This window comes from Culex quinquefasciatus, chromosome 2, assembly GCF_015732765.1.
Source record: "Culex quinquefasciatus strain JHB chromosome 2, VPISU_Cqui_1.0_pri_paternal, whole genome shotgun sequence".
Taxonomy (NCBI): domain Eukaryota; kingdom Metazoa; phylum Arthropoda; class Insecta; order Diptera; family Culicidae; genus Culex; species Culex quinquefasciatus.
In genome coordinates, this window is record NC_051862.1 from 213692389 (window position 1) to 213713583 (window position 21195).

At 34.4% G+C, this 21195-nt stretch overlaps 1 protein-coding gene across 1 annotated transcript in view; it reads left to right on the forward strand.

The window, feature by feature from the left end:
* Positions 1–21195, forward strand: part of LOC6051324 (neural-cadherin) — a 178988-nt gene that overhangs the window by 148917 nt on the left and 8876 nt on the right.

Here is a 21195-nt window from a genome sequence, read left to right on the forward strand (position 1 = left end):
AATAAACTATAACTTGAAGCTCAAGGCGACCAAATTTGAATGACTTTAGTATGATTGTTACTCGCATTTCTGAAAAATACTCGAAAGATGCACTTTTTTCATTCAAGCCCCGCGCGCGAGTTGTAAACCATTTTTGGCAATTTTTTGTTGAATGAAAACATTGTTCCTGACATCCTAATCTATCATTCTAGGGGAGAGCACCGAAGATTTGACAACTTTTCATGTTTTTGGGACGGCCTAATCTTGCACGTTATTTCAAAAATCTTAAAAATTTAATTTTTCAAATAAAACTAAAAAAGTGGCTTTATCTTGAAAATTGAGCACTTAGTAAAAAACAATCGAGTAATGTTTACATTATAAAAAAAAATCACAATCATGTCAAAAAATCATAGTTCAAAAATTGGTTTTTTGTCTTTGGGGAGATAATACAAAAAAATAAAGTGCTGGTTTTGGGAAATTTATGTAAAAAACAAATTGATTTGCAGTTTTTTCGTGTTCCATTTATTTCTCAATAGTCTTTATCAATACCTACAACTTTGTCCATAACACTAAACCGTTCCGAAAATTGCCTTAAAAGATACAAATTTTCTGGCTGGTTGAACCTAGATAAAACTATTTGTCAGTAAAAAGTCTTTTTTAATCCCTATTTGAGATGCGCGAAACTTTGGTCCCTGATCACGAATACGAGCTCCATTTTTCAATATCTCATGACGGAGGGGCAGTACGACGCCTTCCATTTTTGAACCATCGAAAAAAGATGTGTTTTCCAATAATTTGCAGCCTGAAAATGTGATGAGATGGAAATTTTGTATCAAAGGGACCTTTGTACGCCTGATTTGAAGGCATACTCAAAATTCCGAAAACCAAAAATTCTGCCATTTTTTGTTGCTTGACAGTACAATTGTAGTAGTGAAAAAGATGTTCCGCCGAATAATCAAGGTGTCGATTTTATAAGATTCCTTTTACCGATCTTTCGTGCGTGAGAGAGGAAGACAAGCAGCCTTCGGAGTTGTTCTCTTGATGAACGTCCAATGATTTTCTTTTGATGATGATTATTCCACCGTTCTATTTTAGAGTAAAAATTTGATGTTTAAACAAAAGAGGTTTGCTTGTGACCATTTTGAGTTATTAAGATTTTTAAGATTTGCTCTTGACAATAATGTTTGAATACTTTTTAACACATAAAACAATAACTGATTAGCATTGTAAAGAACGTTACAATCTGTTCAAAGGTTTTTTTTTATTTTGGTTCGTAATTCCTTCAATTGTTTAAAAAATGGTGGAGAACTGTTTGTAATAAAATTGCTTTTTTTTGTCATCATTCTCCCCTCAAGACGAATCGATTTCTTCCTAAATGCAGAATTCAGCATCGGTTGAGAAATACTAATTTTAAGTACAATAAGACAATTTTAAAATTTCTCGCGACTTTTTGTGTTTAACATTACTTAAATTTGTTTTTTTTTAATATCAAGTTCTCTTAAATGCTAAAACAAAATATTTCTAGAACCCATAAACAGCGAGTGTCTCACTCTTTTTATTTACATAATCTATTCAAAAATCAAAACCAAAGTTAGTAATGAAACCATGTTTGTTTTGTTTAAACCTTTCATACCACTTTGTCCTATTTTTTACTTTTTAATGTTTCAAAACTTGTTTACCGTTACAAAAAAAAAAATGAAACTTTGCGAAATTTAACAATCATGTTTTGAGCAGTTTTGCCTTCCTCACTGAGGTAAGGCTATAATCCTGCTCTGAAAATGAACTTTTTATTAAAAGCACCTAGACCCACCTTCATGTATACATATCGACTCAGAATCGAAAACTGAACAAATGTCTGTGTGTGTGTATGTGTGTGTGTGTATGTGTGTGTGTATGTGTGTGTGTATGTGTGTGTATGTATGTATGTGACCAAAATTCTCACTGAGTTTTCTCAGCACTGGCTGAACCGATTTTGATCGAACCAGTTGCATTCGACTTGGTTTAGGGTCCCATACATCGCTATTGAATTGTTTGAAGTTTCGATAAGTAGTTCAAAAGTTATATATAAAAATGTGTTTTCACAAATATCCGGATCTCAATTATATGCATGTAAACGATGTCCAGATCCATCATCCGACCCATCATTGGTTAGGTAATTAAAAGGCCTTTCCAATGAGTACAAAATATTGAAGATCTGGCAACCCTGTCTCGAGTTATGGCCACTTAAGTGATATTTATGTACTTTTTTGAAGCCGGATCTCACTTAAATGTATGTAAACTATGTCCGGATCCACAATCCGACCCATCGTTGGTTAGGTTATCAGAAGGCCTTTCCAATGAGTTCAAAACATTGAAGATCTGGCAACCCTGTCTCGAGTTATGACCACTTAAGTGATATTTATGTACTTTTTTGAAGCCGGATCTCACTTAAATGTATGTAAACTATGTCCGGATCCATCATCCGACCCATCGTTGGTTAGGCAATTGAAAGGCTTTTCCAATGAGTCCAAAACATTGAAGATCTGGCAACCCTGTCTCGAGTTATGACCACTTAAGTGATATTTATGTACAATTTTGAAGCCGGATCTCACTTAAATGTACGTAAACTATGTCCGGATCCATCATCCGACCCATCGTTGGTTAGGCAATTGAAAGGCTTTTCCAATGAGTCCAAAACATTGAAGATCTGGCAACCCTGTCTCGAGTTATGATTACTTAAGTGATATTTACAGTATGTAAAAAAAGTATTTACACCCCTTGGGCACTATGCACATTTTGTGATGAAACATGTAAAAAAATTAAATTTTGACAGGAACCTAGTACTACGTTTTGTTCAGAAACTCATGCCAAACATTTTGCTACAAAAAGCTCATGAAAAGATGATTTCTATAAAAAGTTATATAACAAATTCTATTACGAAAATAAAAAAGGCGCAAAAAAAAGTATGTACACCTTTCAAAAAATTAACATAAATAATGTTATTTGTTGACAAATCACCATAAATCCAGTTTCCCAACTCCAAATAGGCATCCTTGACTGATTAAAAAAATAATTTGGATTGAATATAAAGTTTACTAACTACTTAGTATAAAAGTTTATATAACTCTGGAAATTCTATATAAAACTTATCTAAACTTAATTTTGCAAACTTTTAATTCAACTAAATGTCAATATATTACCATATAATTGCTAAATAAACATTTTGGAGTGGGTATAACACCGTTTTGGGGGTATTTGTATCGATAGAATAGATTTTTCGTTGGAATTTCGTACCAACCCGGAATTACGTCGTAGGAAAATCCGCCGGCATCCGAACCGGTCCACGATTCACAAGTCAACCTATGTGGAATCGGAAAGGGCATAAAATTTCCGATCTTCTGATACCCAAACATCTAGGTTTTCTTTAAAACCTACGTTTTTAAATACCTGGGCAAAAAGTAAGTTTGATCCACGAGAACAAAAATTACGAAATTCCATACATTTTTGGCAGGTTGCTCAAACGAAACTGTTAACGCACCACCCTAACGAATGCTGCGTTCTTTTAGATTTAAGCTGAACTTGAATTTATTGTTTTCTACACTATTCCTTATCACACACACGGTAGTATGGAGCCACGATCGGCAAGTGATCGTGTCCGATCGAGAAGAACTTTATCATTCCCTTTCACATCCAAATTCGTCTGGAGGAGATCAGATCTCGTTCTGGACCGTCTTATCAGTTGAAATAAAGCCGCGTATAAGACTACACGCACTCTTGTTCTCGCATACAAAATCACGTGCAAATAAATCTACTCGTTTTTGGCTATCTTCTCGCGTGTTTTCTAATTGTTTCCGAAGGAAAGCGTATCGTGTTCGGTTGTCACAGATTCTCGCACTTTTTACGACCTTTTGCTAAAACATTTTTGGTCCTTCGATTGCCGGATGTGCGCGATTTAACTCGGACAATCGCGGACAGTTTTCGATGAAAATCTTGCTATTGTAAAAAGTGAACTTTTGCATATCGTGTGGCTTTTGAACACATCGCCGCGTGTGAAGTGTTGGGAACAATTTTGTTGTGTCGTAAAAAATCAATCTGCGCAACGTGTACTGTCGCTGCCTATAAACTGCGCTGAAGATCGTAGCTGCAAACAGTGGTCGCTCCTACGTGCGACAAACCATGTGATTTTGGTGATCTGCTGAGGAATTTCTTCGATCTGCTGAAGCACGTGATCGCTGCGTGGCACGAGGCAAGGTTTGGCCTGGTTCATCTACATTGTGCTCAGTGAACAAAGGACCTTGCACCAATTATTCGTCGATCAAGGTCATCGTAGGTACTTTGTACTGAACCACGTGAGTACCACATGCGAGTTGAGCCACGCGGGCTGACCGACCATAAGGGAATTTTGTACAATTCCTGGCGAAGTTGTGTGATCTTATTAGTTGATCGAATAGGTTGTACTCGATCGTCTTTGCTGCTTCAATCTCGTCTGGGCTAGTAGTTTGTGGGTTCTGCATTTGACACGTGTTGAGCTTGGCTGGTCGCTGTGGATAATGGAATCGAGATTGAGTGCACTTTTCTACCAAGAGCGGCTCATCTTGGACACGCTTACCAGCGCGAAGCAGTTTGTTGAAGACTACAAAGCAGAACAACACAGCGTACAACTTGCGAGATGGAAGCAATGTATTGATGGACTAGATGATCAATACTTCGCTAATCGTCTGAACATCGAGCTGCTGCTCGACGACGATGAAAATCAAAGCAAATCGGCTGCAATTACGGCGGAAGCTGCCATGTCTGCCGTTGACGAGAGCAATCGTCGAATCCGTCAGAAATTTGAACTAGACTACGTGTTCGTCTACAGTTTCTTGGATAACGAAACCAAGAAGCAGCCAACGTGTCCCGAAGATAACCTCACACAAACCATACCTGCCCCATCGCATATGAAATTACCGGACTCTAAACTCCCCATCCATATGCCCATTCTACATTTGTCGCCACTCTCGTCGAAATCTTACAACCCGGAACAGCTTCGGCCGCTGACATCGAAGACCACCTACGCAGTCAACTGTCCAGCGACCAGTTCGTATCCGTGTTGCTCGCACCAAACCATGCGTCTCCTCATGTCGCCAGATCGCATATCCACCCATACTAGCCCAGTTGTTTCTCGCCCTCTACCGGCCTTCTTGGAGATTCAATCGAAGCAGACTTCCTCGCATACTCACTCGTCGTCGTTGCCGTCGCCGTCTATGCCGCAGTCGCCGCTTGCCACCTGCCTCGTGCCCATCAACTCTGTCGGAGCTCGAAGTGTGCCTGCCTCGGCGCTGCTGCAAACGGTGAACATCGTGCTCGATCCCCATGCTCACCCCCAAGAATCAAAGCCGATCACTCCCAGAAGTAAACCTGACAACCTGTTCGCCATGCACCTCCGCTTTCACCTGAAAAGAATCGTTCTGATCGCAGACATCGGCCAGATGTCTCCACCTACTCGCAAACAGTCTGGAAATCTACTGGCATACCTGGGGATCGAACTCAACAACGGTACCACTTCCCTCAAAGTGATACGAGCCAAAGCCAAAAGGACTCCGCCCGGAAGGTTAAAAGCAGCAGCGTTGGAACTTCGTTTTACAATCCTGTTCCACAATGCCGCAACGATTGAACCGAAGAAAATTGCACACCAACTCAGTCGTTGGAAGAAGATCGTCAAGAATCGCTTGAAAGACACGCAGAAGCTGGCGGCCCACATCTCACCTCCAGTCGCCACCCTGTTTGAGAAAGACGCCCAGCCGTTACGCCAGCCAACAACCGATGTCGTTGGTATGGCCCACCCGAACTCAGAATTCTGAGACTTCCATCGCAATGCTTCGGCGTTGCGCAACGGGAGGCCCATGGGCCTCCAACCCCCGTAAGTTATTTTTTAATTGAATTTGCAAAAAACTAAAGAATTTTTCGTCCTCCGGCATGTCACTGGATCATCAACGGCTACTTCAACCCACAACCACGAGTACGCCCAACGTGATCACCAAGCTTCAACCCTGAATGTCAACAGCAACAAAAAGGACATCGGTCATGGGGATTCCCCTGACGTCATCGGGCCGAGCAGGAGAACGGTGCAGAAGAACAGCTGATCGTTGAGACTGCTGTGACCTAAGAAGTAGCATACAACAACAAACGATGACCATGACATCGGCCTTCCTACCAGTAACGAGCTCCTCCGAAGCTGGGCATCCGAAGCTGATGACGACATCGTAATCTTGATTGAAAGCTGATGCTTTCAACGGGGCCGGCATGTTAACGCACCACCCTAACGAATGCTGCGTTCTTTTAGATTTAAGCTGAACTTGAATTTATTGTTTTCTACACTATTCCTTATCACACACACGGTAGTATGGAGCCACGATCGGCAAGTGATCGTGTCCGATCGAGAAGAACTTTATCATTCCCTTTCACATCCAAATTCGTCTGGAGGAGATCAGATCTCGTTCTGGACCGTCTTATCAGTTGAAATAAAGCCGCGTATAAGACTACACGCACTCTTGTTCTCGCATACAAAATCACGTGCAAATAAATCTACTCGTTTTTGGCTATCTTCTCGCGTGTTTTCTAATTGTTTCCGAAGGAAAGCGTATCGTGTTCGGTTGTCACAGATTCTCGCACTTTTTACGACCTTTTGCTAAAACAGAAACCATAACAACGTTTTTGCTTAGGTATTTAAAAACGTAGGTTTTAAAGAAAACCTAGATGTTTGGGTATCAAAAGATCGGAAATTTTATGCCCTTTCCGATTCCACATAGGTTAACTTGTGAATCGTGGACCGGTTCGGATGCCGGCGGATTTTCCTACGACGTAATTCCGGGTTGGTACGAAATTCCAACGAAAAATCTATTCTATCAATACAAATACCCCCAAAACGGTGTTATACCCACTCCAAAATGTTTATTTAGCAATTATATGATAATATATTGACATTTAGTTGAATTAAAAGTTTGCAAAATTAAGTTTAGATAAGTTTTATATAGAATTTCCAGAGTTATATAAACTTTTATACTAAGTAGTTAGTAAACTTTATATTCAATCCAAATTATTTTTTTAATCAGTCAAGGATGCCTATTTGGAGTTGGGAGACTGGATTTATGGTGATTTGTCAACAAATAACATTATTTATGTTAATTTTTTGAAAGGTGTACATACTTTTTTTGCACCTTTTTTATTTTCGTAATAGTATTTGTTATATAACTTTTTATAGAAATCATCTTTTCATGAGTTTTTTGTAGCAAAATGTTTGGCATGAGTTTCTGAACAAAACGTAGTACTAGGTTCCTGTCAAACTTTAATTTTTTTACATGTTTCATCACAAAATGTGCATTGTGCCCAAGGGGTGTAAATACTTTTTTTACATACTGTATGTACTTTTTTGAAGCCGGATCTCACTTAAATGTATGTAAACTATGTCCGGATCCATCATCCGACCCATCGTTGGGTTGGCAATTGAAAGGCCTTTCTAAAGAGTCCAAAACATTGAAGATCTAGCAACCCTTTCTAGAGTTATTACCACTTAAGTTATATCTGTGTTTTTTTTCTGGATCTAAAAAAAGCTGAAATGTGTGTCCAAACCACTCATATTACCCATTTTTGGTAAAAAGTGAGGAAACATCAACCACATAGGTGGATTAGGTTAGTTTTTAAAGGAAATTTTAATTGCTGAGATAAAAAAGGCTATAAAAGCCGTATGAGGGTTTTCAGAGCCATGATAAAACCTGTAAGTTTAAAATGTTACTAGGGATAGGATATTTGGTCGGTCAAAACGCCATTTTATGTTTTCATACGACTTTTTCAAAAGTTAAACTAGTTTTCTGAAACTTCTTACTATTTCACTCAAATAACCAAACTAATCACCTTTCTTTTTCGTCTAAGACAGCTAAAATCGAATGAAATGACGCGGAGATATGATTTTTTGAAAAAAGAGGTTTTTGCGAAAAATGATGAAAATTGCCATTTTTCGAACCAATCTAGCACCCTAATGGCCAAACAAAAAAATACGGGTCTAATTATTTTGGCCAAGGAACCCCATCGTTTTGGTGTCTTCGACAAAAAATACAAATTAAAAAAATCGGTTTGGTAGAGAAATTGCGCTATTGACATCTTAGGCAGTCTCCTGAAACTTTTTCCAGTGTCGTCACGAGCCGGAACATTGAACATGACTTGCAACGTTATTTTTCATTACTAATCTTGGATGCCTTTACTCAAACGAAATCAGCGAGTGTCTTAATTTTAATGCTGCAATCAAAGCCAATGTCCCACGAAACACACAAAACATCCGTAAAACCGCTCAAAGTCACGCGGAGATTACCTCGCTCAGAATATTTCCCACCACCGTCAGCCCCGTCGAAGATTGATGTAGCATGAAATCTGTTTACGATGAAGTTTTTGACTTGGCCCACCACGCTTGGGGTGCAAAACCGCGCAAAACTTTTCCTCTTCAACACTGCTCTAATGGGTAGCATAAATTTCAACCCTCCGTTTCTCCTCAGTCAAGGGGAAAACCACAATCTGCACAGCTCCCCCCAAGCTTTTGAGGAGGGGGAACGGGATTTGGGATTTTTCCACTATTGATGCGGTGAAAAATCGACGACGCCGACGAAACAGAATTTAATAAAGCGTGACCAAATTGGCGCGAGGAATCGTTAAACTTTCACACGCCGCAACTTTTTGGGGGGAGGGGGGGTTGGGAAAGTTGCGTGGAAATTTAGCTGGGAGGGCATTAATCATTCTGGAGAGGTGGGATATTTCTGGGAAAAGTTGCTTGAAAAGGGAGTTTTGTTTTTAATTTATCACGTTATTTCAAAAGTGAAACATTTTTTTTAAATCAGTGATAAGATTTTTTTTAATTTCCTTTGTTTATCCAAATATCTCAGATAATTTAACAAAAGTGTTATTTTAATTTTGTCACAATTTCATTTCAATCTCAATCTTTCAATTGCAATTATGGGCAAAAACAACTTCCTTCCGTACTTTTCTCTCTGTCTTGATTTTCCGTTTCTGTCAAGATTTCCCATCTCAATAAAAAAAATCCCAGTTTCACAAACGGAACCGATTGTGAACTGGCAAACCAAAAAGCTCCACCAATCGTGGTGATGGCAGCAAAACTTTGGAGGTTTGAATAAATTAACTTTTTTCTTCTTTGCCCAATTTATGACGGGCCAAACGCGGGATGAGGAACGAGTTTTTCTGCCACCCACCCTCCCATTTCCCGAACCCGCTTTTGTTGAGTGAAAATCGACGGAGGAAAAAAGTTCCCACTCGCTGATAAATCGGCATAAAAATCATTGGTAAACTTTTGGTGCAGCTGGCTTTTTTGCCTGCAAAACGAGAGAAGGTAGTTTTCCACTTATTTCTCCCATTCGGGTCGAGCGGCAATTTCCCGTCGTTTATTGGGAAGGTTGAGAGAGGGAGGAAGGGCAGATCATCGATGATAGCTTTAAATTTTCCGCTTTTCCCACTGCTGCCTGAAGAGCCACTTGGCGAAACTCGTTCAAAAGAGCTTTTTCTTGCTGGGGCGGAAAACGAAAAAAATCCATTCAATTGCATATCTCGAAGCAGAAGGAGAAAAATCACTTTTTTCCGCTGTGAGTTGGGAAAGTTTTTTTCTTTTCCTTTTATGATTTGAACCCTTGGAAAAGCTGTTTTTCTTTTTTTTTTGCTAGTGGTGATTTTGGAACCCCTCCTGCGAGTCAACCAGCAAAGGTTCACTAACTACAGAAGCAACTTCTCTAGTTATGATTGGACAAACTTTTAATTAGGATTTTCACCAACTGTAACTGTTTGACTTTTTTTTGGTAGGAGAAATGTTTGCGTTTGCGATCTTCGAGGGTTGATCTTGGTGAAGTGTTCTTTGGCCACCCTTTCTCGGGAGGGGAAATTGCTAGATTCGGTGCTTTCTAGATGATTGCTAATGAATGCACGTCATCAACAGTTGATAATCCTGGGAAAACTTGTGCTTTTGGAGCTGCTGAATTTGAAGGTCACATTTAATGGCTTTGCATGAGTAAGCCTTATGAAGAGGCAATTATTTTTTACAATGGCAGACAAACTTGAGATTTTAATCTATTTCTACAACATTTGGGGTTTGTTTTGAAAATTTCATTATTTGGCGCAATAAACAGTATTTTTTTTTTTTTCTTAAGCACCTTATGAAGGCAAGCCACATCTGAGAAAAGTATTTTAAAAATTTATTAAATCGCGATTTTTACACTTTTAATTTTTTTAATTTGGATGAAACGTTTTTTGTCAAAAAAAAAAAAAAAACTCATTTGGCATCATTAGTTTTTCCATACCATACAAAGTTCTGTATCTTGTAAAGGAATTTTCGATGACGATTTGGTCTCTTTGGCAAAGTTGTAGGTGATGATTATGTCTTTTCGTAAACAATAGGTTCACGGAAAAAAAAGTTTGTGATTTTTTTAGTTTCATTTTTTATCGATAAAAATGTGTTTTTTTATTTCATAATTCTTTTTATTTCGAAATTCTTGGATGTGTTAAAGGGGATGATTATAAAGTCATTTTTTGAGCCATTGTGAGTGATTATTAGGGCTAGTGATTTTTCACGGCCCAATAATCCAAATTTCGCGGCACGCCAATTTGAAAGTGAGGAATTTCACGGCAATTTAATGGTATTCTAAAATCTGCTTAAAATAATCGCAAAAATGTGTTCTTCACATAAAAATGCACAGAAAAGGATCATAAAAGTCAGCAGTAGATTAAGATTAAAAATTAAACCTCATGACACAATTATTTTGCTGGAAATGTTTCATCAATTAATTGCATTCGTAAGGCATATCATAACATACATTCAAATCTGGCACGCAACTCTTTTTATTTGGAAACTTTTTCCAGAATTCTTGTTAAAAAACTGGGAAATGTCTGAATGAAATAAATCAAAAGTTAAATACACTGAATTTGAAAATTTAATGTTTCAAATTTTGCGGCATTCCGCGGTATTTACCAAATTTCACGGCCAGGGGCAAATTTCACGGATTACGCGGCTTCCGTGAAATAGCGAAAAATCACTAGCCCTAGTGATTATGCACAATCTGGTTTAGGAAATATTAGTTTTTGGACAAAAAAATAACCATCAATTCGAATAGACGAAAATGATTTTATTTTTTATGTATTACCTAATTAGCCTACAAGTATCAACTGACATCTTCTCGGTACAATTGGTTTGATTTGCAATGTAAAATATGGAATAATTTGCTCAAATTTTTTGATCATTTCAATAAAAATTATTTAAAAAATCAAGCATAAGTCTGCAAATAGATAATGCTCCTCATTGCATATTTAAGAAAAAGTTTTCAAATTTTGAAAATAATGTTATACAAAAATAATAATTTAAAGCAGTGTTCTTATCTCTAGAACCATATTTTGCACAATCATTCACTATTCCTGAAAGGATGTCTTTTAGTCCCATAAAACATATCTTATTTTTTTTATAAACATATATTGTTTAAGGTAAGTTTATGTCCCTCGACTCTGGACAAAGTCTAGGGAGGCACCAAAAAAAAAAAACAAATAAACTGCAAGCCATAGTTTGTACTATATATTTTTGAAGAAGTCTATAAAATGCTTAATATGATTATAAACGCAGAAAAATGCATTATAATTGGTTTTCAATTAATTAAACTTCTATTAAAATTTTGAAGTCTTCCGAAAATTTTTTTTTTGCTTCCTAAATTTTTCCCACAATTTTGCAGGGGGAGTGGTTACATAAACTTTGAAAAATATTTGCAACGGCTTTAACAAATATTTTGGAAATTCAAGATTGTGTGATTAATAGTTTAATGAAATATCGGATGTTTTCTTTTCGTGTGTTCATTTTTCCGTAAAGTCTTTCAACTTCAACCTTTTACTTTGCCAAAGACTTGAACAGTTTTCTGAACAATTTCCATAAATAAGTATCAATTTTGGTTAAATACAGGCAGAGATATACCTTATTTTGTTAAATAAAATGTGACTTTCTCCAACATTTATTGATTTAATCATGCTAATTCATTCTAGCAATAAACACTACTTACCAAAATAAATTCATTGATGAAAAAAATATTTTATTAAAGCATGAAACTAATATCAAATTTTGATGAGTTTTTAGAAATTATATTATTAGGTTCATAAAAAACTGTACGCAGTGTTAATTGTTTCAATGGGAATTAAATTCAGAAATTTTGGAGAAAGTTACGTTTGAATTTACGAAATTCTGTATAGCTCTGCTTATATTGAACTAAAGTTGATATTTTTTTTATGGAAATTGTTAAGATAAATGTTCTTTACAATGTGATTTTCATCGATTTTCCTCAAGAAAAAGCCTATAAAATCAAAAAAAATCTTCAAAATAAGTTCTAAAAATTCCGGGAAAGAGGCATATCATGATGTCAAATATCAGACTTGCCGATTTTTTATCTCAGGTTTGTTTCACCGTGACTTACTATAAATAAGGAAATTCCATTAAACACACTTTTAAAATAGATCGAATAACTAGTTTTCGATTATGATTTTTTTTAAATCATTTCGAATTTTAAAACTTGAGTTAACTATGGCTGTCATAGATTTGCAACTTTTCTTATATTTTATTGTAATTTATAATTGGTCTGAAAAATCAGGTTGCATTTTTTTCAGAAAGTTTAAAACGGCCTTATTGGGTGAACAAAAAAATACGAAAAATTATTTTACATTATTAATATAGGTCAGTTCAAGTACCTTGAAATTTCCGAAAAAAGGGGTTTTCAAAAAAAAATCAACTCTTTGACAGGCAAACTGATTTTCATTGCCATCATTATACGATAACAATCGGAATCCTTCATCACCATGGCTGACCAATTGTTCAAGTTTCTCTTTTCGAAAGAATTCTACCGAGCTTACAAACTTTTCCGTCTGCTTTTCTTCCAAGACAGTCTCCGGCCTTTCACCGTGAAGTGGGGGGACCAAAGAAAAACTGCAAAGAACCAATTATTAAGACGATAACGATAGTTATCCAGGACACCCTCGTTCAAGGACTTGCTCGTCCCCGCCCAGATGATGTGATAAACGGTCATCATTTATATGCGGAAATGATATTTTTACTATAATGAGCGATAAAATTATGCGATAAATTCGTGCTGATTTTTTTTTTCTTTAAAAGATCCCTCTTTGTCCAAAGTTCAGTGCAGCTGGCGATCCCCGTGGATTAAGAATCTGGGTCACTTCAGCGTGGCTCGTTTGAAGCAAAATTTTATGCATCATTCCACCATAAAGCGATTCCGCGGAAAATCTGTTCCACAAACCCATCATCGATAGCTGGTGGTGGTAGCGAAGGGGCGATTCTCGTAAACATTCGTTCCAATTAATTTCAATCGCTTTTCCGCTGACGGCTGCCAATTTTCCGATTCTTCCGTCTAGACCCGTCTATCTTTTATGGTGGAGTTGCAAAATCTGAGTTTTCTAGAGAAGCTGCAAACTTTGTTGGCGCGCGTTGAGATTTCGCAGATTTCAGCTGATTCAGTGGCAGCAATCATTTGCTCATAAAAAATCGCTGGGGAAAACAGCGAAATTATCTTCCATCGTCCGGTGGGAAATTATTATGACTCGCTGATGGAGGAATGGTGGTCAGTTTGGACCATAAATATTTAAATGAAGCCGATGAATTAAATTGCGTTTGCTGGCAGGGAGTTGTCGGTTGATAATAGAGGGAAAGCAAAAAATAAAATAAAATGATGATGCAATTCTGGAGAAGTTGAATCAATTGGAGTGAAGTTTTGATTTGATTTGTACGATTTTTTTTTTATTTTCGCCTAGTTAAGATTAAAACGAGTGAATAAATACAATGAGAAAATTCTGCAACATATTTTGGTTTCATTTTATTGATTTCTAGTCAATCAGTTCATGCAAAAAAAAACATGGACTAAGTTCAGAGAAATTTACATTAAAAACACTACATCCATTTCATTTTTTATCAACGATGATCCAATGTCCTTACCCAACCCAAGCTGTACCGAGTCTTAACCACTTACTCAGCTCAAAACCAACAAATTAGTTTACATCTCCGGAAGATTACAACGTCCAAGTCCGACACCGGAAGGCCCTTCCTTCCAAGTAGCACTCGCTTGCTTACTTGCCTGTTATACCCATCAAAGTGAGAAGGTGGCTGCTCTGGCTGTCACTCACCAATCCCTCCCCCTCCCATCTTGGAAAAGTGTTTTTCCTGACAGGATTAAAGCCTTCGCACTCATCCTCCAGCGTCGAAAGGATGTGCTCCTCATCCGATCCGTGCAAGTGCATCGCACTCTCGGTATTAATTTATGAAAATGTAATTTATATGCAAATTTTATTCCTGGCTGATGCACTTCTTCCCACACCGCAAACCTCGATCCCATACCTACAACTTGAGTCTGCAAGTGAGAGGGTGGAGTTCGTTCTCCGACGAAAATTGTCGCGCACGGATCGGAATTGTTGCGGGAATTATTATTAGATTGAGGAAAAACGCGAGCGAAAGGGGGTTCGTCGCTGATTGCGCTCAAGTCTTCGCGAACAAATTAATCATCTTATCCCAACAATTCCGCCTCCCCCAAATAGGAAAGTTAAAGTCACGCTTCGCGCAGCGAATCCACGTGTTGCATCCAGAACCTCGCCTTCAATCAGTGTCACGAACCGTCACGTTTCATGAGGCGCAAATGAAGGCACCTTCCCGAGCAGCAGCAACACACAATTTTCTCATAACGTGCCGTCAACGACGGCCACGTGTGTGTTTGATCACGAGACACGTGGGACACCTCGAAAATAAGAGGTGCAAAATAACCCCCTTCGTTCGCAGGTCGTTATTGCTGTTGTTGTTTTTCGGCACGACCCCTCAAGAAAATCCTCCTCCCCACCTTCTGCTAGCTGATGATGATGATCGTCGTTCTGGTCACGCCATCTGGTTTTTGTGACGGACCGCAAGTTTGTTGATGATGATAATAGCGACGACGGTGGTGGCGGCGTTGCTGCCGAAGGAAGGTGGTTGATGGTCCTTTTTGCGGGACTTGTTCTGAGCTAACCGTGCCAGTGGTCACGGTCACCGAGAATGAACGAGGGTGAGAAATTCATCAAGGTGCGGTGTTTTGCGAGGGAGACTCTTTATGGAATGTTTTGTTTATTACATATGATTACATACTTATGATTGTAAAGAAAACCAATTTTCTCAGTTTTGCATTGCTGCTTTTTAAAATAAATATTTCAATGCATCAATATATAATTTTTAAATGATACATGATAACACAGCAATGAAAATTTAATTATCTCTTAACTGAAAAATTATTCAAAAAAGTCACCTGCTTATGCAAAAAAAGACACGAAAAGTAATAAGATACGAATCAAACTTTTGTTTGACAATAGAGATGGATTTTGAACGATTTTTGCAAAAACCATTTTTCCTAAATTTCCAAAATTTAAAAAATTTCCAAAATTTCCAAAATTTAAAAAAAATCCAAAATTTCCTAAATTTTCAAAATTTTCTAAACTTCCAAAATTTTTAAAATTTCCTAAATTTCCTTAATTTTCTCAATTTTCAAAATTTCCTAAATTTCCTAAATTTCCTAAATTTCCTAAATTTCTTAAATTTCCTAAATTTCCTATTTTTTTAAATTTCCTTAATTTCCTCAATTTTCTTAATTTCCTAAATTTCCTAAAATTTCCTAAATTTCCTAAAATTTCCTAAATTTCCTAAATTTCCTAAATTTTCTAAATTTCCTATATTTCCCCAAATTTCTTTAATTTCCCCAGTTTCCAAAATTTCCTAAATTTTCTAAATTTTCTAAAGTTCCTAAATTTCCTCACTTTCTTAAATTTTCAAAAATTCCTGAATTTCCTAAATTTCCATAATTTCCTAAATTTTCTAAATTTCCTAAATTTCCTAAATTTCCTAATTTTCCTAAATTTCCTTAATTTCCTTAATTTCCTAAATTTCCTAAATTTCCTTAATTTCCTAAATTTCCTGAATTTCCTAAATTTTCTAAATTTCCTAAATTTCCTAAATTTCCTAAATTTCCTAAATTTCCTATGTTTTCTAAATCTCCAAAAATTTCCTAAATTTCTAAAATTTCAAAAATATTCAAAATTTTCTAAATTTCCTTAATTTTCTCAATTTTAAAAATCTCCTAAATTTCCTAAATTTTCTAAATTTCCTAAATTTCCTAAATTTCCTAAATTTTCTAAATTTCCTAAATTTCCTAAATTTCCTAAATTTCCTATATTTCCTAAATTTCCTAAATTTCATTAATTTCCAAAATTTCCTAAATTTCCTAAATTTCCTAAACTTCCTAAATTTCCTAAATTTCCTAAATTTCCTTAATTTCCTGAATTTCCTAAATTTCCTTAATTTCCTTAATTTCCTAAATTTCCTAAATTTCTTAAATTTCCTAAATTTCTTAAATTTTTTAAATTTCCTAATTTTTTTAAATTTCCTAAATTTCCTAAATTTCCTAAAATTCCTAAATTTCCTAAATTTCCTAAATTTCCTAAATTTCCTAAATTTCCTAAATTTCCTAAATTTCCTAAATTTCCTAAATTTCCTAAATTTCCTAAATTTCCTAAATTTCCTAAATTTCCTAAATTTCCTAAATTTCCTAAATTTCCTAAATTTCCTAAATTTCCTAAATTTCCTAAATTTCCTCATCTCCTAAATTTCCTAAATTTCCTAAATTTCCTAAATTTCCTAAATTTCCTAAATTTCCTAAATTTCCTAAATTTCCTAAATTTCCTAAATTTCCTAAATTTTCTAAATTTCTTAAATTTCCTAAATTTCCTAAATTTCCTAAATTTTCTAAATTTCCTTGATTTCCAAAATTTCCAAAATTTCCAAAATTACCAAAATTTCCAAAATTTCCAAAATTTCCAAAATTTCCAAAATTTCCTAAATTTCCTAAATTTTCTAAATTTCTTAAATTTCCTAAATTTCCTAAATTTCCTAAATTTCCTAAATTTCCTAAATTTTCTAAATTTCCTTGATTTCCAAAATTTCCAAAATTACCAAAATTACCAAAATTTCCAAAATTTCCCCAGTTTCCAAAATTTCCTAAATTTTCTAAATTTTCTAAAGTTCCTAAATTTCCTCACTTTCTTAAATTTTCAAAAATTCCTGAATTTCCTAAATTTCCATAATTTCCTAAATTTTCTAAATTTCCTAAATTTCCTAAATTTCCTAATTTTCCTAAATTTCCTTAATTTCCTTAATTTCCTAAATTTCCTAAATTTCCTTAATTTCCTAAATTTCCTGAATTTCCTAAATTTTCTAAATTTCCTAAATTTCCTAAATTTCCTAAATTTCCTATGTTTTCTAAATCTCCAAAAATTTCCTAAATTTCTAAAATTTCAAAAATATTCAAAATTTTCTAAATTTCCTTAATTTTCTCAATTTTAAAAATCTCCTAAATTTCCTAAATTTTCTAAATTTCCTAAATTTCCTAAATTTCCTATATTTCCTAAATTTCCTAAATTTCATTAATTTCCAAAATTTCCTAAATTTCCTAAATTTCCTAAATTTCCTAAATTTCCTAAATTTCCTTAATTTCCTGAATTTCCTAAATTTCCTTAATTTCCTTAATTTCCTAAATTTCCTAAATTTCTTAAATTTCCTAAATTTCTTAAATTTTCTAAATTTCCTAATTTTTTTAAATTTCCTAAATTTCCTAAATTTCCTAAATTTCCTAAATTTCCTAAATTTCCTAAATTTCCTAAATTTCCTAAATTTCCTAAATTTCCTAAATTTCCTAAATTTCCTAAATTTCCTAAATTTCCTAAATTTCCTAAATTTCCTAAATTTCCTAAATTTCCTAAATTTCCTAAATTTCCTAAATTTCCTCATTTCCTAAATTTCCTAAATTTCCTAAATTTCCTAAATTTCCTAAATTTCCTAAATTTCCTAAATTTCCTAAATTTCCTAAATTTCCTAAATTTCCTAAATTTCCTATATTTTCTAAATTTCTTAAATTTCCTAAATTTCCTAAATTTCCTAAATTTCCTAAATTTTCTAAATTTCCTTGATTTCCAAAATTTCCAAAATTTCCAAAATTACCAAAATTTCCAAAATTTCCAAAATTTCCAAAATTTCCAAAATTTCCAAAATTTCCAAAATTTCCAAAATTTCCTAAATTTCCTAAATTTTCTAAATTTCCTAAATTTCCTAAATTTCCAAAAATTTCCAAAATTTCCTAAATTGCCAAAATTTCCTAAATTTCCTCATTTCCTAAATTTCCTAAATTTCCTAAATTTCCTAAATTTCCTAAATTTCCTAAATTTCCTAAATTTCCTAAATTTCCTAAATTTCCTAAATTTCCTCATTTCCTAAATTTCCTAAATTTCCTAAATTTCCTAAATTTCCTAAATTTCCTAAATTTCCTAAATTTCCTATATTTTCTAAATTTCTTAAATTTCCTAAATTTCCTAAATTTCCTAAATTTCCTAAATTTCCTAAATTTTCTAAATCTCCTTGATTTCCAAAATTTCCAAAATTTCCAAAATTACCAAAATTTCCAAAATTTCCAAAATTTCCAAAATTTCCAAAATTTCCAAAATTTCCTAAATTTCCTAAATTTTCTAAATTTCCTAAATTTCCTAAATTTCCAAAAATTTCCAAAATTTCCTAAATTGCCAAAATTTCCTAAATTTCCTAGTTCCTAAATTTTCAAAATTTCCTCAATTTTCTCAATTAACAAAATTTCCTAAATATCCAAAATTTTAAAAATTCACAAAATTTTCAAATATTTCAAAATTTCTTAAATTTTTCAAAAGTTTCAAATGTCTAAAATTTCAAAAATTTCCAAAATCTTCAAAAATTTAAAAATTTACAAAATTTTTAAAATTTCTTAAATTTCAAAAATTTTAAAAGTTAAAAAAAAATACAACATGTTAAAGAAAGGCAAATTTCTCCGATAAATAGATTAAAATTTCCAAAATTTTAAAATTAAAAAAAAAACAAATTTCTTAAATCTCCTTAAATTTTCTTAAGTTTTCTTAAATTTCTAAAAAAAACCTGAAATTTTCTATATTCTTATTTCTTCAACTGAATAAGAAAGGAAAATTTCTAAGATTAATATAACGATTCATAGGTTGATTCTACATTTTCAATTATTTTCTTAAAAATTGATTTTAAAAAAAGGAGAGATAATTTCCTGGCTACGATAAAATTACTTTGTTTAATTTTGTAATTTCATAGAAATAAAAAAAAACTACTTTTTTTTAATTTACTGAGCGTCTCAGTTCTCATTCTGGTAAACATTTTCTGGGGAACGTGACACAATCGGGCACTATGTAAAAAATCAATCATTTGGTGGCCGTCACAAAAACAGCTTTTCAAATCAAAATTTCTGTTGAGTTATTTTTCAGTGTAAATTCTTTTGAACATTTAATTTGCAGTATATTGAAATTTAAGGACCATTTTCTATGAAACATTTTTTTCCTAAATTATGAACGAACTTTTTTATAGCTCAAAGGATGCGGCTTGTTGTCCCATATAAGAAAAAAAATCAATATTTTTTAATATGAATTTTGGGAAAATGAATTTAAAATATATAATAATTTCTATTTTTTTCTGAAAAGTCCTCATTAATGTCTACAACTTTGCCAATGACACCAATTCGTACAGAAAATTCGTTTGATAGTAAGGCCGATGCAAAAATATAAAAACATATAAAAATTTAAATAGCAAGCCATAGTCTTCACATTTAAATGAAACAAAAAGTGTTTTTAAATGCATTTTACACTAGTTCAGTTGTTTTGCAATCATTAGTTTTCAAAAAATCTAAGATCTGACAAAAACAAAAATTTTATCGAGAAAAAATATTTTGCATCGAAAATTTTCAAAAAATCTTAAGATTTTTTAATAAACCCAAACATGTTAAAAATGATTTAAAACGCAGAAGAATGTATTTTAATTTGATTTCAGCTGGTTGCACTTGAATTTTCATTGAAATTTTGAAGTTTATTGTAAAAATATTTTTTTTGCCCCCTAATTTATCGGGCCAATTTTGAGGGGGTGACAAAAACTTTTAAAAATATTTGTACCAGCCTAACAGATTTTTGAATATTTGTGTACCATTATTTCTGCCAAAACGGTATGAAGCCTTGTATGGATGAACCATTGACAACAAATTGCTTATATGGTCATAAAGTTTGCAAAAAAAATACAGATTATAAAACTGCACAAAATTACTAGATTATGCAAAAAATTGAAAAAAGCCTAATATTGTTACATTGTTTTCAAATTGTTTCAAGAAATATTCAGCTACAAAGTTCAAAAGCAGTAGCTTTTTGAAATTAAAAAAAAACCTTTGAAAAACATTCCGCTTAGCAAAACCCCGACTCTTCCATCATCATAATCACCCCGGTGTTCACCGCTCAGCCTCAAAGCAAAGAACCCAGTGATAACAGTACTAACCGGCACTACCTGATATGGATTCACCGTCCTCATCGTCCCGTTGTTCAGATTCCAGCAGAGAAACCACTTCCCATCCTGACGTTGTTTTCGGAGCAACCCTTGTCGAAACATTCATCCTCGTTTGCAGCGCTCTGAGAGACGACGGTGGGAAAATTAATGAACGTGTGTGTGTGTAAGGCGAATCATTTTCCACAAGGTGGCAATAATTGTGCTCACAGCTTTCAGCCTTTTACTCATTTCATTTGCACCTTTTCAAGCGCGCGCGCGGAGAAAGGCAGTGCTGTTTCTGGGTGTATTATTGTACGGAAATTTAACTGAAAGATGAAAATGGCAGCTTTTCACCGCTCTGTCCACGCTGGAAATGGACGAAAAGCCTCTTTTGATACATTTCAGAGGAACCATGTTTTAGTGGGGGGGCTTTTAACGAGTGTGTGCGGCACGTGATGGTTTCGTCAGCCAGAATAATTGCACATCATTCGTAGAACTGATGCATTGAAATCGGGGTGTCGAAAGCCAGCTTTGAAAGAGGCTTTCACTTTTGAAATGGTTGAACGTTCTGGGAAATTTGCAATTTCAAAGAATTCAAGGTTTTCATTTGGACTGTAATTCAGCTGATGAACATAAATTATTAATGAAATTTTCAATATTCAATCACTGACCAATCAAGATGACAACCACGTGCAGCAGCTGACAAATTATTGTAATTTTTCCAAAAATATAAATTTATGTCTCTCCCCATTCTCCAGCAGGTCTAATTTTGCACCCAATTCTGATTGCTATTCTTTTCTCTTCTCGTTTTTTCC